Below are 16,660 nucleotides of genomic sequence, written 5' to 3'. Positions count from 1 at the left end.
CAGGCTGGTCTTGAACTCCTGACCTCAGGCGATTTGCCCGCCTCAGCCTCCCAAAGTGTTGGGATTACAGGCGTGAGCCACTGCGCACGGACAGAAGAATCTCTTGAACCTGGGAGGCGAAAGTTGCAGTGAGTGAGATCTTTCCACTGCACTCCAGCCTGGGCCACAGAGCAAGCCTCCTTCTCAAAAAAATTTTTAAAAAACCGTGCTCGCTTCAGCAGCACATAGACTAAAATTGGAACGATACAGAGAAGATTAGCATGGCCCCTGCGCAAATCTACGCAAAACCATTCAGGACATAGGCGTAGGCAAGGACTTCATGACCAAAACACCAAAAGCATTGGCAACAAAAGCCAAAATAGACAAATGGGACCTAATCAAACTCCACAGCTTCTGCACGGCAAAGCAAACAGTCATTAGAGTGAATCGGCAACCAATGGAATGGGAAAAAATTTTTGCAGTTTACCCATCTGACAAAGGGCTGATATCCAGAATTTACAACGAACTAAAACAGATTTACAAGAAAAAAACTAACAAGCCCATTCAAAAGTGGGCGAAGGATATGAACAGACACTTTACAAAAGAAAACATACATGAGGCCAACAAACATGAAAAAATGCTCATCACTGGTCATTAGAGAAATGCAAATCAAAACTACATTGAGATACCATCTCACGCCAGTTAGAACGGCGATCATTAAAAATCTGGAGACAGATGCTGGAGAGGATGTGGAGAAATAGGAACACTTTTACACTGTTGGTGGGAGTGTAAATTAGTTCAACCATTGTGGAAGACAGTGTGGCGATTCCTCAAGGACCTAGAAATAGAAATTCCATTTGACCCAGCAATCCCATTACTGGGTATATATCCAAAGGATTATAAATCATTCTACTATAAGGACACATGCACACGAATATTCATTGCAGCACTGTGTACAATAGCAAAGACCTGGAACCAACCCAAATGCCCATCGATGATAGACTGGACAGGGAAAATATGGCACATATACACCATGGAATACTATGCAGCCATAAAAAACGATGAGTTCGTGTCCTTTGTAGGGACATGGATGAACCTGGAAACCATCATTCTCAGCAAACTGACACAAGAACAGAAAATCAAACACCACATGTTCTCACTCATAGGCTGGTGTTGAACAATGAGAACAGATGGGCACAGAGAGGGGAGCATCACACACTGGGGTCCGTTGGGGGGAAATAGAGGAGGGACAGTGGGGGGTGGGGAGTTGGGAAGATAGAATGGGGAGAAATGCCAGATATAGGTGATGGGGAGGAAGGCAGCAAATCACAGTGCCACGTGTGTACCTATGCAACAATCCTGCATGTTCTTCACATGTACCCCAAAACCTAAAATGCAACAACAACAAAAAAATAAAAGCCAAAGGGAAGATAATCTAATGTCAGCTAACACTTAGGGACACCCACTCTGCCCCAGGCTTTTCTGGGGGCTGCTTGACCATCCTAACGTTCTGTGAGGTGGGCATGGACTTCATCCCACGTTCCAGATGTGACAAGCTGAGGCCCATAGCAGCAGAGCCACGTGCCCAAGGTCACACAGTGTGTTCGAAGGTCAGCCACATGGGGGCAAGGAATTTTGTTTCTGGCTAATTCACTGCTGGGTCCTTGGGTAGTCCTAGAATTGGGCTTGGCACATAGTAGGTGCTCAGGAAACACTGAATGAATGAATGGATGGATGGATGGATGGATGGATGAATGAATGAATGAATGAATGAATGAATGAATGAATAGGAGAGCTGGGATTCAAACCTAAGCTGGTGGATGCCAGAGCCCTCCACACACAGCCCTGGGCTGGGGGAGACTTCTGCTGCCCCTCGTGTCCCTGAAACCCCCCGGACGGCTAAGCCCCGTGGGCCGGGCACTGTCTGGGAGGCTGCAGCTGAGGGTTAAAGTCTCTACTGTGGCTCCTGAAAAAGGAGCAGGTGTTGGCAGCTCGGCTTGGCCGGGGAGGCCCCCGCCGCCGGCGCCTTTGTCCCTTGAGCTGGTAGAAGCCTCTGCTCGGCCCCTCCATTCAAGCCACTCAGCTCCACATTCCACCTTCCCCCGTCCACATTCTTCGCCTGCAAATCCCCGGTTCGGAGCTGCCGGACCCAAAAGGCGGGCGCCTTTGTTCGTGTTTTCTCGGCCTCCTCTGCCTATTAATCTAATCGCTTCCTCTCTGAGATTTGGGAGGAAGGAGAAGGGAGGGAGGGAGATAAACAAACGCCGAGGGTGAAAGAAAAGTTTCTCAGAGTTTTCCATTGAAGGGGATTTTCGCCTGCCACTTTGAGATATTGACAAAGGCCGGCGGGGGGCGAGGGGCGGCTTGCGGCGGGGAAGTCGGGCGCCGGGCGGGTGGACCTGCCTCCCCGTGCTGCATTGAGATATTCAGAAAGACAAATTCATCTGGCCTGTCTTCCTGACGGTGGGGCTGCCAGGCGCTGGTGAGACCGGGCCAGGGGAGATGGCTGTCAACCCTCCCGAGCCGAAGAGTTTGGGAAGGAAGGCAGAGACCAAGGGGGCCCATTCCTCTCTCTCTCCCCTACTTGCTGTGTGACCTTGAGGGATCTGCCTGCTGTCTCTGTGCCTTGTCACTAAGAAGTGGCCCTTTATGTCCCCACATTGGAGGGATGGAGGAATCAGGGGTGCTCAGAGAGGGAAAGGTGTTTGCACAAGTTCACCCAACGCTGCGGAAACGAACTCCTGGTTTAGGGCCGCTTCCCAGGGCCAGGGGGGAGGGGAGACGGCTGCGGGCTGGTCAGAGGGTCCAGATGGAGCTTAAAAACCGTCAACCCAATGTCGTCCCACAGGGATTCCCAGGTGGCAGCAGGAGCCTCTTCTCTGTGAGTCCTGGGCCTTTTCTGTCTACTCACAATCCTTTTCTTCTTTTTTTTTGAGTCAGAGTCTTGCTCTGTCACCCAGACTGGAGTGCAGTGGTGTGATCTCGGCTCACTGCAACCTCTGTCTCCCGGGTTCCAGCGATTTTCCTGCCTCAGCCTCCTCAGTGGCTGGGATTACAGGTGCCCGCCACCACACCTGGCTAATTTTTGTATTTTTAGTAGAGACAGGTTCTCACTATGTTGGCCAAGCTGGTCTCAAACTCCTGGCCTCAAGTGATCTGCCCGCCTCGGCCTCCCAAAGTGCTGGGATTACAGGCAACAGCCACCATGTGCAGCCGAGACCCTGTTTCTTAAAAAATAAATAATAGGGCCAAGCGTGGTGGCTCACACCTGTAATCCCAGCACTTTGGGAGGCCGAGGCTGAGCTCAGGAGTTCGAGACCATCCTGGCCAACACAGTGAAACCCTGTCTCCACTAAAAATACAAAAAAAATTAGCTGGGCATGGTGGCGCACGCCTGTAATCCCACTTACTCAGGAGGCTGAGGCAGGAGAATCACTTGAACCCAAGAGGCGGAGGTTGCAGTGAGCTGAGATCGCACCACTGCACTATAGCCTGGTTGACAGAGCAAGACTCCGTCTCAAAAATAATAATAATAATAACAATAGGTGGCCGTGGTGGTGCGTGCCTGTGGTTCCAGCTACTCAGGAAGCTGAGGTGGGAGAATAACTTGAGCCTGGGAAGTCGAGACTGCAGTGAGCTGAGGTCGTGCTACTGCACTCCAGCCTAGGCCGCCAGCCTTAATTTAAAATAAAAGTAAAAAATTATAAATAAAAAAAAAAAAAAAAAAAAAAGATGATGGCCAGGCACAGTGGCTCATTCCTGCAATCCCAGCACTTTCGGAGGCCAAGGCAGGCGGATCACTTGAGGTCAGGAGTTCAAGACCAGTTTAGCCAATGTGGTAAAACCCTGGCTCTACTAAAAATACAAAAAATTAGCCAGGCATGATGGCACGCATCTGTAATCCCAACTACTCGGGAGGCTGGGGCAGGAGAACGGCTTGAACCCCAGAGGTGGAGGTTGCAGTGAGCCGTGATCACACTACTGCACTCCAGCGTGGGCCACAGAGTGAGACTCCATCTCGAAAAAAAAAATGCATGAAAAGCACAGAGTTTGGTGCCTAAAGAGATGGCAGAAACCAACCGAGTCTCAGAGACTTCGAGCAGAACTTGCCCCCAAAGGATTCTGCAATGCCACCTCCAGGCTTTTATTTTCGTTGATGACACGTGTGCCCGTGTCCCTGGGTGGGGAATCTCGCTGTTGTCAGGAAATGAAACGCCACCGCCTGAGCTTGATTGCGTTCTTCCACCCCCGCTGCCCGGGATCCACTCACAACGGGAGATGGGGGACGCGGGGGGCACGGAAGCCCCAGTATGGGGGGGGGAGTTAATCACGGCGCCATTCATGGGAGGCGCCTTCATCGCTGCGAACTATTTAATGAGAGAACAAAAATGACTGCTTCCCTGGGGAATCAGAGGGAGGCGTTTTCTATGAGGATTTTGTTTTTTGTTTTGTGGATGAAAAAGGACACGTTGAGAGAGAATCCGGTTGGTGCAGGGTCTCCGGGTCCCCGGGTTCGAGCCGGAGAGGGGCACTGCAAAGAAATGGTGTCTAGGGCCGGGAGCAGGGTTCACGCGCCTATAATTCCTGCACTTTGGGAGGTGGAGGCGGGAGGATAACGAGGTCGGGAGTTTGAGACCAGCCTGACCAACATAGTGAAACGCCATCTCTACTAAAAATACAAAAATTAGCTGGGCGTGGTGGCACGTGCCTGTAATCCCAGCTACTCAAATGGCTGAGGCAGGAGAATTGCGTAAACCCGGGAGGCAGAGGTTGCAGTGACCAAGATTGCACCATTGCACTGCAGCCTGGGCAACAAGAGCGAAACTCTGTCTCAAAAAAAAAAAAAAAAAAAAAATAGCCAGTCATGGTCGTGGGTGCCTGTAATCCCAGCTACTCAGGAGACTGAGGCATGAGAATCGCCTGAACCCAGGAGGCAGAGGTTCCAGTGAGCTGAGATCGTGCCACAGCCTGGACGACAGAGAAAGACTCTGTCTCAAAAAATAAAAAATAAAAAAGGTTGGGCTGGGTCTTCTTTCCCAAAAATCTCAGAGATCGTCTCTCTCCAAGGTGACTTCCCAGGTTTTGTTTTGCTGCCACATAGCAAATGTCTTTCTAGTCTTCCCTCTGGGTCTGCCGAGCGCACAGTAGGGACACAGAAATTATGATTCAATGCAACCGAGTCACCGCTAGGGCTGGGGGGTGTAGGATCCTGCCGCCCTGGAGAAGAAAGAGGCTGGAGGTCTGGCTCTGTGCTATCATTCGGGTATTTCTGCCTTTGGTAAATATTTATTGAGCACCTACTATGTGCCTGAGCCCTTGCTGGGCTGTGCCTAAGGAACAGTGCAGAGGCTCGTGTGGCTGGAGTGGAGCGGGCGATGGGGAGAGAAGGAGGAGGGGAGGGCGAGGCAGGGACGGGTCAGGTCGTGCAGCGCCTGTGGGCCTCAGAGAAACCTGGGCTTTGACCCCAAGGGAGGTGGCTGCCATGGAGACCCAGAGACTCCCTCCTGAGTCCCTGCGACTGTGGCACCCACAACCTCATGTGGAGAAAACCTCAAAAGGAGACCTTTGAGGTGCTCCGAGAAGACAAGATGATCCTCACCCCCGACGTGGCCCCGGCCAGATCCTGGCATCTCCTTGTTGACCACGCCCCTCCTGGTCCCAGGCGGCTCCACTCGCTGTAGCCGAGAACCCCAGGAAGGCTGCGTCATTCCCAGCAGGACCAGGTACCCACATTCCCACGCCCATCCAGGCTTCTGCCCCGCACATGAAGAGCTCCAGCCAAAATCACTCAGGTCTGCCTCTCCCACCCCTATTGCTGCCTCCACCGTCTCCCACCTGCCGGGGTTGGGGTGGAGCCTCCGGGAGAGAAGCCATGTGCCCTCAGTTTCCCCATTCAAGGCATGGCCACATCCGTCCTTGAAGGAGTTAAGGCTACAGGAGCCGTAGTGACCATCACTCTGCCTGAAATTCCACCGTGAGGTCTCCATCTCTGCGGACCTTGTAGAAATCACTAGTGGGGTTGATTATTCACTCAGCAAACACCGACCCAGTGCCTACTTCCAGTAAGTCTAAAACACGTGCAGCCCCAGCCCTGGACCCGACCTTATCCTGACCATGGACTAACCCCAAATCCTGGCTGAGCCTGGACTGACTCGCAGACCCTGGGCTGAGCCCGGGTCAGCCCCAACCGCAGACTAAGCTCCAAACGTGGACTAAGCTGCCGACCCCGGCCTGAGCCCCAGTCCCAGCCTGAGCCCTGACTCTTGGCTGAGACTCTAGACTGCCTCGCTCTGGATGTCAGAGTCTTTTACCGCCCCTGGAGGAGGCTGGATCCCTCCCAGATGGGCTGCCTCTAAATCCTGAAGCCCACCCCTCGGCCCCAGCTGCACTGACCCACGCTGGCTCAGCCAGCTCCAGAAGGTGGGAGGGTACTGCCCCACTTTGCTCCCATCGAGGACCCCAGGACTGGAAGTTTCCCAGTGGCCCAGCAGTGAGAGAGAGCGGGTTAAGGCCCCGGCTGCAGCGGGTGGTTTTCAAATGCTCTAGCCCGGGAGGCCCTGCCAGGCGCTCCATCTCCTGCCCAGCGGGGGCCGCATTAGCCGCTCAAAACCCATTCGGGGAAATTAGAGCAGAGGCCTCTGCGACAATCACGGGTCATTCTCGTCTCCTGTTCCCAGGCTCTCCCGCAGCGATGACAGCCTGGCAATGGGGCTTGGGGGGGACATAGGGAGATTGGGGGATCCCAGCCGGCCGGCTCGGGCTGAGGCCTTCTCCAAGTCGGCCAGGGAAAGAAAACTGTAATCACTGGGGACTTACCAGACATCACTTCTGTGCTCCAGCACCTTCCGTAGCTCCCAGCTGACAAAGATGTCCAAATGGTTTAATCCAATAAGCAACAGAGAAGTCATGGAAGCGTCAGGGGAGAAGCTCATTCCACCAGCTCTCCATCTTTCTTCCCACAGTTTGTGCATCATCTGAATGTCCTCCAGCCTCGGCAGGTCAGGAGGCAAAGTAGGTCAGTTTTGCATTTAATTCAGAAATGGGGTGGACTTCAGGAACGGTTTGATCCAGCATTTTCAAGTGGTCTTCAAGAATCAAGGTTCAGCAGTGCTCAGTAGTTCATGCCTGTAACCCCAGGACTTTGGGAGGCCGAGGCAGGTGGATCACCTGAGGTCAGGAGTTCGAGACCAGCCTGGCCAGCATGGTAAAACCCCCTCTCTACTAAAAATACAAAAATTAGCCAGGTGTGGTGGCGGGTGCCTGTAATCCCAGCTACTCAGGAGGCTGAGGCAGGAGAATCGCTTGAACCTGGAAGAAGGAGGTGGCAGTGAGCTAAGATCACATCACCGTACTCCAATGCAGGTGACAGAGCGAGACTGTCTCAAAAAAATTTAAATAAATAATAAAAATTACGCCGGGCGCGGTGGCTCACGCCTATAATCCCAGCACTTTGGGGGGCCGAGGTGGGCGGATCACGAGGTCAAGAGATCGAGACCATCGTGGTCAACATGGTGAAACCCCGTCTCTACTAAAAATACAAAAATTAGCTGGGCATGGTGGCGCACGCCTGTAATCCCAGCTACTCAGGAGGCTGAGGCAGGAGAATTGCCTGAACCCAGGAGACGGAGGTTGCGGTGAGCCGAGATCGCGCCATTGCACTCCAGCCTGGGTAACAAGAGCGAAACTCCGTCTCAAAAAAAAAAAAAATAATAATAATAATAATAATAATAATTAGCCACAATTACAAGCATGGTGGCAGGTGCCTGTAATCCCAGCCACTCGAGAGGCTGAGGTGGGAGAACCACTGTAACCCAGGAGGCAGAGGTTGCAGTGAGGTGAGATCACACCACTGCATTCAAGGTTGAACAGGGCCTAGTGGCTCACATCTGTGATCCCAGCACTCTGGGAGGCTGTGACAGGAGGATTGCTTGAGCCCAGGAGTTCAAGATCAGCCTGGGCAATACAGTGAGACCTCGTCTCTATAAAAACAACTTTGTTTAATATGAGCTGAGTGTGGTGGCACACGCCTGTAGCCCCAGCTACTCGAGAGGCTGAGGTGGAAGGATCGCTTGAGCCCGGGAAGCAGAGGTTGCAGTGAGTCAAGACCGCACCACTGCACACCAGCCTGGGCAACAGAGCAGGACCCAGTCTCAAAAACAAATAAATAAGTAAAAATAAGGATCAGCCGAGTGTGGTGGCTCACGCCTGTAATCCCAGAACTTTGGGAGGCCGAGGCGGGTGGATCACAAGGTCAGGAGTTCAAGACCAGCCTGGCCAACATGGTGAAACCCCGTCTCTACTAAAAACACAAAAGTTAGCTGGGCATGGTGGTGCATGCCTATAATCCCAGCTACTCAGGAGGCTGAGGCAGGAGAATTGCTTCAACTGGGACCCAGGAGTGGGAGGTTGCAGTGAGCTGAGATCACACCACTGCACTCCGGCCTGGGCTACAGAGCAAGACTCCATCCACCCCTACACCAAAAAAAAAAAAAAAAGAAAGAGAGAAAGAAGGGGCTGGGTGCAGTGGTTCACACCTGTAATCCCAGCACTTTAGGAGGCCGAAGCTGACAGATCACTTGAGGTCGGGAGTTTGAGACCAGCCTGACCAACATGGAGAAACCCCATCTCTACTAAAAATACAAAATTAGCTGGGCGTGGTGGTGCATGCCTGTAATCCCAGCTACTCAGGAGGCTGAGGAAGGAGAATTGCCTGAACCCAGGAGGCAGAGGTTGTGGTGAGCCAAGATCACGCCATTGCACTCTCGCCTGGGCAACAAGAGCGAAACTGCATCTTGGAAAAAAAAGAGAGAAAAAAGGAAGGAAGGGAGGAAGGGAGGGAGGGAGGGAGGGGAGGGGAGGGGAGGGAAGGAAATGGAAAGAAAGAAAGAGAAAGAAGAAAGAAAGAAAGAGAGAAAAGGAGAGAGAGGAACTCCTACTCACAGCCATGTGGATGAGCTAGGAAGCAGCTCTTCCTGCCCCAGTCAAGCCTTCAGATGATACAGCCCCAGTCAACATCTTGACTGCAACCTTTTAAGACCTTCTGAGTCAGAATTGCCCAGCTAAGCTGCTCCCAAATTCCTGACCCATAAAACCATGTGAAGTAATAAATTATTATGTTAACTGACTAAGTTTTCAGGTAATTTATACAACCAAAGTAACTGGAACAAGCTCCAAAATCTTAGCGGCTTTAAAACAACAAAAGTTTATTTATCATCCACACTATATGCTCAATACAGGTTGGCAGGGGGCCTCTGTGTCTACCTCACTCAGGCATTTAGACAGACGGATGAAGCATCAGTAGTCTCTAAGGGAGGGGGAAGAATATGGAGAATTGAATACTGGATTTTAAAGACTTTCACTGGAGGGGATTAACATGACTTGTGCTCACATTTTATCGGCCAAAGCAAGTCATGAAACCACACCTCACTTCAAAAGGCAGATATGGGTGGGGCGCAGTGGTTCACACCTTTAATCCCAGCACTTTGGGAGGCTGAGGTAGGAGGATCACTTGAGACTACACGTTTGAAAGCAGGCTGTGCAACAGAGGGAGACCTCATCTTTACAAAAACAATTCTTAAAAATAGCTGGGCATGATGGTGCATGCCTGCAGTCCCAGATATTTGGGAGGCTGAGGTGGGAGGATCACCTGAACCCAGGAGGTTGAGGCTGCATAATCACACCACTGCACCCCAGCCTGGGCAACAGAGTGAGACCCTGTCTCAAAAAAAAAAAAGATGCTAGGGCTGCCATAACGAAACACTACCAAGTGAGTGGCTCAAACAACAGAAATGTATTTCCTCACAGATCTTTTTTTTTTGAGATGGAATCTCACTCTGTTGCCCAGGCTGGAGTGCAGTGGCACAATTTCAGCTCACTGCAACCTCCACCTCCCAGGTTCAAGTGATTATCCTACCTCAGTCTCCCACATAGCTGGGATTACAGGCAGCTGCCACCACACCCAGCAAATATTTTTTTTTTTTTTTGTATTTTTAGTAGAGGCAGGGTTTCACCATGTTGGCCAAGCTGGTCTGAAACTCCTGACCTCGTGATTCACTCGCCTCAGCTTCCCAAAGTGCTGGGATTACAGGCATGAGCCACCGTGCCCAGCCTATTTCCTCACAGTTCTATAGGTCAGAAGTCCAAGACCTACATGTAACCAGGGCCATGCTCCCTTTTAAGGTTCTAGGGAAGGATCCATTCCACATCTTTCCCCTGGCTTCTGGTAGTTTCTTGGCTTGAGGCAGCATAACTTTAATCTTCACACGGCATCCTCCATGCGAATCTTAGAACTTCTGCCTTCAGCTTCTCTTCCCTTCTGCCTATTACATAGCACTTCCCCAGCTCCGAGCTTCCCCATATCCCTCTAAAGTCCAGAAAATCAAACAAGCTATTCTTTAATCTCAGGAACCTCCAAATTTCACCCTTTCCCTCCTATTGCCTGGTATTTGCCGCGTTTAATAGAGCAAGGTTGCAATGTCACCTTTCGCCAGTAGAGGCTGCTCACACACACACCATGTATCTTCCAACTAAACACCATCCCTGCCTTGGTTTGTAGTTAGATGAAGCTTGAAATTGTTTATGATCACTAGGAAGTCAGGGACACCTCAGCATAGAAACTCCCACAGTCATGGGCTTAACAAGGCTGGGTCCATAACAGTTGTTGGTTGTAAACCTGTGAGGCAGGTGGTATTGACCCCATTTTATAAGTAGAAAGTCTGAGAAGCACAGAGGTGCACAGTAACAGCCTTTGGCTTCCATGCGTGGCCCCGCCGTATATTCTTAATCCATCTTTTATCACCCACCTGATATCTAATCCCTCAAACCCTGTCCTGTCTGCCTTCAAAACCGATCCAGAATCTGGCCACCCCCCTCTTCCTCTGCCTTCACCCTGGTCTGACATCTCATCATCGCTTGCCTGAATCTGCACAGTCCCCTCTGCCCTGGTCCCCAGCCCCCAACTTCACCCCCACAGTCTGTCCTCCTCTCAGCAGCCACCAGGGGCACCTGTGAGCACCTGAGTCAGGTCCCATCCCTCCTCTGCCCACAGCCCTCCCAAGAAACATTCTCAGATAGGGTAATACATGGGCTAAGAGTTCAATGCCACCAAGTTAGCTGGAAAAGAAAGCCAGAGATTCGGCCGGGAGCGGTGGCTCACACCTGTAATCCCAGCACTTTGGGAGGCCGAGGCAGGCATATCACAGGGTCAGGAGTTCAAGACCAGCCTGGCCAATATGGTGAAACCCTGTCTCTCCTAAAAATACAAAAATTAGCTGGACATGGTGGTACGTGTCTGTAGTCCCAGCTACCTGGGAGGCTGAGGCAGAAGAATCACTTGAACCTGGAAGGCAGAGGTTGCAGTGAGCCAAAATCGCCCCACTGCACTCCAGCCTGGGCAACAGAGTGAGACTCTGTCTCAAAAAAAAGAAAGGCAGAGATTTGTTCCTGCATACCAGCCTCCCCCCACCTTCAGGCTTTTACCCACACAGCCTCCTCCTTTGTCCAGAGCACCCTTCCCTTCCTCCTCACCCAGTTTACTTTGCCCAATAAATTAGGGGAGAGCTGGGTGGGTATTCCACATCCCCTTTCCCTGCAAAGTTCTTCCAGCTCCTCGTCTCCCGCAGGGTGATGCTGAGCTTCTTTCTCTCTGCTTGCTCATCCCAGAATCTCAGCTTTCTCATCTGACAAATGGAAATCAAAGAGACAGTCTCTCGGGTCTGGCTCAGAGAGTATTCTCAATGCAAGTTAGTACTAACCATCATTATTATTTATGACCAAAATCTCCACAGTTACATTTGTCAAGACTCTTGCAATCCCCCGGCCTCAGTTCCACCTCCTCGGAGAAGGCCCCTTGATACGGACTAAACGTTTGTGTCCTCAAACCCCAAATTCATATATTAAAGCCCTAGCCCCCCTCCCCCACAACGGGATGGCAATTGAAGGGAGGTTTATGATGGGAATAGTGCCCTTTTAAGAAGAAACACCAGGGTGCAGAGACAGCTTGGTGGCTCACGCCTGTAATCCCAAGATTTGGGGAGGCCAAGATGGGTGGATCATGAGGTCAGGAGTTTGAGACCAGCCTGACTGACCAACATGAAGAAACCCCGTCTCTACTAAAAACACAAAAATCAGCTGGGCGTGGTGACACGCACCTGTAATCCCAGCTACTCAGGAGGCTGAGGCAGGAGAATCGCTTGAACTCAGGAGGCGGAGGCTGCAGTGAGCCGAGATCTCACCACTGCACTCCAGCCCAGCCTGAGCGACAGAGCAGACTCCATCTCAAAAAAAAAAAAAAAAGAGACGCCAGAGAGTTTGCTCTGTCTCTACCATGTGAGAACACAGCAAGGCGGCGGCCATCTGCAAGTCAGGAAGAGAGCCCTCACCAGGAGCTAAATTGGCCGGCGCTTTGCTCTGGGACTTCCCAGCCTCCAGAACGGTAAGAAGATGATTCTCTTTTGTTTAAGCCACGCAGCTTGTGGAACAGACAGTCCGTGATTTACAATAGTTCAACTTACAATTTTGTATTTTCTGAGGGTGACTAAAGCAATACAAGCTCGGTACGCCACCCTGTCAAGTAACGACGAGGTGGCGTCCCGGTAAACCCATTAGAAGTTGAAAATATTATAAATCTAAAGCATCCTTTGACTCCTGGCATTTTCCACTTTTGATGGGTTTATTGGATAATGACTCCACTGTAAGTGAAGGAGCGTCTTTGTTTAGTGAGAGCGGCCTCTCCCCAAACACTCCCCATTTTATCCCCTTCATCAACTTCTTCTTCTTCTTCTTTTTTTTTTTTTTTTGAGACAGAGTTTCACTCTCATCACCCAGGCTGGAGTGCAATGGCGCGATCTCAGCTCACTGCAACCTCTGCCTCCTGGGTTCCAGTGATTCTCCTGCCTCAGCCTCCCAACTAGCTGGGACTATAGGCACCTACCACCATGCCTAGCTAATTTTTGTTTTTTGTTTTTTTAGTAGAGACGGGGGGAGGGTTTCACCATGTTGGCCAGGCTGGTCTCAAACTCCTGACCTCAGGTGATTCACCCACCTCAGCTTCCCAACTTGCTGGGATTACAGGCGTGCCCAGATTTTTTTTCTTTTTTTGTTTTTTTAAACACAGTCTCTTTCACCGAGGCTAGAGTGCAATGACTCGATCTTGGCTCACTGCAACCTCTACCTCCCTGGTTTAGGTGACTCTCATGCCTCAGCCTCCAAGTATCTGGGACTACAGGTGCATCAGGCGCCTGCCACCACACCCAGCTAAGTTTTGTATTTTTGGCAGAAACAGTGTTTCTCCATATCGGCCAGGCTGGTCTCAAACTCCTGACCTCAAGTGACCTGCCCGCCTCAGCCTCCCAAAGTGCTGGGATTCCAGCTGTGAGCCGCTGCCTCTGGCCTCCTTCACCAACTTCTGAAACTGCCTCTGGTTTACCTCCCTGCTCATCAACTCTCTACCTTGACTAGAATTAAACCACACAAGGGCAGGCGTTTTGTCTATCTTTTTGGTGGCTGAATCCCCAATACCTAGAATGGCGCGTGGTATACAGTAAGTGCTCAATATCTACTGGACGAATAGGCCCAGGACTCACACCAGAGTCTCTGTGCTGTCACAGTGGGCCTTGTGCCCCTGAACTTTGAAGTGAAGCTGGGGAAGCGATCAGGGTCCTCCCAACCGCCTTTCCAGAATTGCCCTAAGGGAGAGTTGCTTATCTTTGGCACGGTGGGCATTTGAGGCTGAATCATTCTCTGGGATCAGACCATCCTGGGCACTGCAGGGTTCTGAGCAGCGTCCCTGGCCTCCACCCACTCCACGCCAGGAGCACCCCTCAAGTCATGACAACCAAAAATGTCCCCAGACATTGCCGGGTGCCTCCAGGGGATGCAGAATCATCCCCGGTTAAGGCCACTACCTTAAAGAAACGACTTCTAGGGCCGGGCGCGGTCGCTCACACCTGGAATCCCAGCACTCTGGGAGGCCGAGGCGGGTGGATCATGAAGTCAGGAGTTCAAGACTAGCCTGGCCAACATGGCGAAACCGTGTCTCTACTAAAAAAAAAAAGTAAAAAAGAAATGACTTCTTGGCCGGGTGTGGTGGCTCGTGCCTGTAATCCCAGCACTTTGGGAGGCCGAGGTGAGCAGATCACAAGGTCAAGAGATCAAGACCATCCTGGCCAAGATAGTGAAATCCCACGTCTACTAAAAATACAAAAATTAGCTGGGCGTGGTGGCGCACGCCTGTGGTCCCAGCTACTCCGGAGGCTGAGGCAGGAGAATCACTTGAGCCCAGGAGTCGGAGGTTGCAGTGAGCCAAGATTGCACCACTGCACTCCAGCCTGGTGACAGAGCAAGATTCCGTCTCAGAAAGAAAAGAAAAGAAAAGAAATGGCTTCTTGGCTTGGCACAGTGGCTCACACCTGGAATCCCAGCACTTTGGGAGGCTGAGGTGGGAGGATCACCTGAGGCCCGCCTGACCTCCAACTCTAAATGGCAACATAGCAAGAACCCATCTCTATAAAAGAAAGAAAGAAGAAATGGCTTGTTACCCACCTCTCGGCCTCCCCCCACTGCCAAATACATCCACGGCACTTGTAGGAAGGCCCCTCCGAGCCCACGGATTCCAGGCTGGGCTGATGCCGGCACGCAGGAGGCCTCACCCAAGACGGCCGGTCCCAGCCAGACCCAGGGAAATCAGATTAACTCGGAGAAGCTCGCCAAGACAATCCGTCAGGCCGCCTGAAGGACGGCGTATTGATTTCCACGTTGCGAAAAAATTAAATGATATCCCTTTTTGTTATTTAAAATGCTGCTTAAGCAATTCCGTAATGGAACGGCCCGGCCCGGGTCCAGGAACTCCCTGGCCCAGCCGGCAGCGTCTCCGGATTGGGTGGAGGACGAGGGAATGCGGACACGGTCCTGTCATCCCCCGCGGGTAATTGATGACCTCAGGAGAACAGCTCCATTTTGCCTGCATGCAACGTGCACAGCTTTGATTTATTAAAGACATAACAATTATGAAAATAGCTGATTTATAATCAACTCGCCCGGACCCTAATTGATTTCTGGGGTGAAATTTAGAAGGAGAGGTATTGACACCTTGAGGACAGGGCCAGCCAGCGGCCTTGGGATGGACTGTGATGGGTGGCTGGGGTGGGGACCAGGGTGGGGTGGGCGGATGGGACAGGGAGACAGCGGCCTGAATCTAGCTGCATTCTTTGTCGCTTCACGAAATGGGCTTTCTGCCCAGCGATGCTGGAGAGGGTCGAGCCGTAACGGTTGCCGCCACTTCCCAATGACAGAGGCGGGCCCAGGCTCCAGCAGAGGGACGTGTGCCATATTGCAGACAAATCAGGCCGGGCACGGTGGCTCATGCCTGGAATCCCAGCACTTTGGGAGGCCAAGGCAGGAGGACTGCTTAAGACCAGGGTTCGAGACCAGCCTGGCAATATAGCAAGACCTCTGTCTCTATTAAAATAAAGTAATACTTTTTTTTTAAAAGCAAACCTGCCAGCCCTCTTTTTGGAAATGTCAGCAGTGCACTCACACCCCCAGGACAGCCTGGCACTGTTTCTGTTGTTGCTGTTGTTGTTTTGAGACGGAGTTTCACTCGTTGCCCAGGCTGGAGTGCAATGGTGTGATCTCGGCTCACCGCAACCTCTGCCTCCCGGGTTCAAGCAATTCTCGTGCCTCAGCCTCCCAAGTAGCTGGGGTTACAGGCAAGCACCACCATGCTCGACTAATTTTGTATTTTTAGTAGAGACGGGGTTTCCCCATGTTGGCCAGGCTGGTCTCGAACTCCCAACCTCAGGTGGCCTCAGCCTCTCAAAGTGCTGGGATTACAGGCGTGAGCCACCGTGTCCGGCCAGCCTGGTACTGTTGATACAAATGAGCCTGCCCCACAATGGCCAAAATCTTCTATCTCTGCAGAACCTCATGCTCGTATTGCCAGATATGACCAATAAAAATATGGGATGTGGGCCAGGTGCCGTGGCTCACGCCTGTAATCCCAGCACTTTGCGTGGCCAAGGCAGTTGGATCACTTAAGGTCAGAGGTCATAAGTTGGAGACCAGCCTGGCCAACACAGTGAAACCCTGTCTTTACTAAAAATACAAAAATTAGCCAGGCGTGGTGGTGGGTGCCTGTAATCCCAGCTACTCAGGAGGCTGAGGCAGGAGAATCTCTTAAACCCGGGAGGTGGAGGTTGCAGTGAGCCAAGATTGCAGCATTGCACTCCAGCCTGGGCGACAGAGTGAGACTCTGTCTCAAAGAAAAAAAAAAATACAGGATGCCAGGTTTAATCTGAGTGTCAATCAAACAACAAATGGGTTTTTAGTATAAGTATAGCCCATGCAATATTTGGAATATACTCAGACTTTTTTTTTTTTTTTTTTTCATAAAAAAGTATTTGCTGTTTTATTGAAATTCAGATTGAACTGGGTATCCTGTATCTTACCTGGCGATCCTTCTGTGACAGTCAGTACTCCAGCTCCCAACAGCCCGTAAGGGACGAGGCTGACTCCCATTCACCTGATGGGGAAACTGAGGCAAGAGGGGGTTCAACGTTGGCCCAAGGTCACATGGTAGCTGACTTCAAGATTTAAACCCAGGCCAGGCGCGGTGGCTCACACCTGTAATCCCAGCCCTTTGGGAGAACTAGGTGGGAGGATGACTTAAGACCAAGAATTTGAG

At 51.5% G+C, this 16,660-nt stretch overlaps 1 pseudogene; it reads left to right on the top strand.

Moving 5' to 3' along the window:
- Positions 1-205: 205 nt before the first annotated feature.
- On the top strand, positions 206-275 carry LOC135276848 (U6 spliceosomal RNA; annotated as a pseudogene).
- The last annotated feature ends 16,385 nt before the right edge of the window (positions 276-16,660 follow it).

Source organism: Aotus nancymaae, unplaced genomic scaffold (genome assembly GCF_030222135.1).
Source record: "Aotus nancymaae isolate 86718 unplaced genomic scaffold, 86718_ANA_hifiasm-v0.15.2.pri h1tg000028l, whole genome shotgun sequence".
Lineage (NCBI taxonomy): Eukaryota > Metazoa > Chordata > Mammalia > Primates > Aotidae > Aotus > Aotus nancymaae.
The sequence above is the reverse complement of the archived record's forward strand: the minus strand, read 5'-3'. Positions and strand labels throughout refer to the sequence as shown.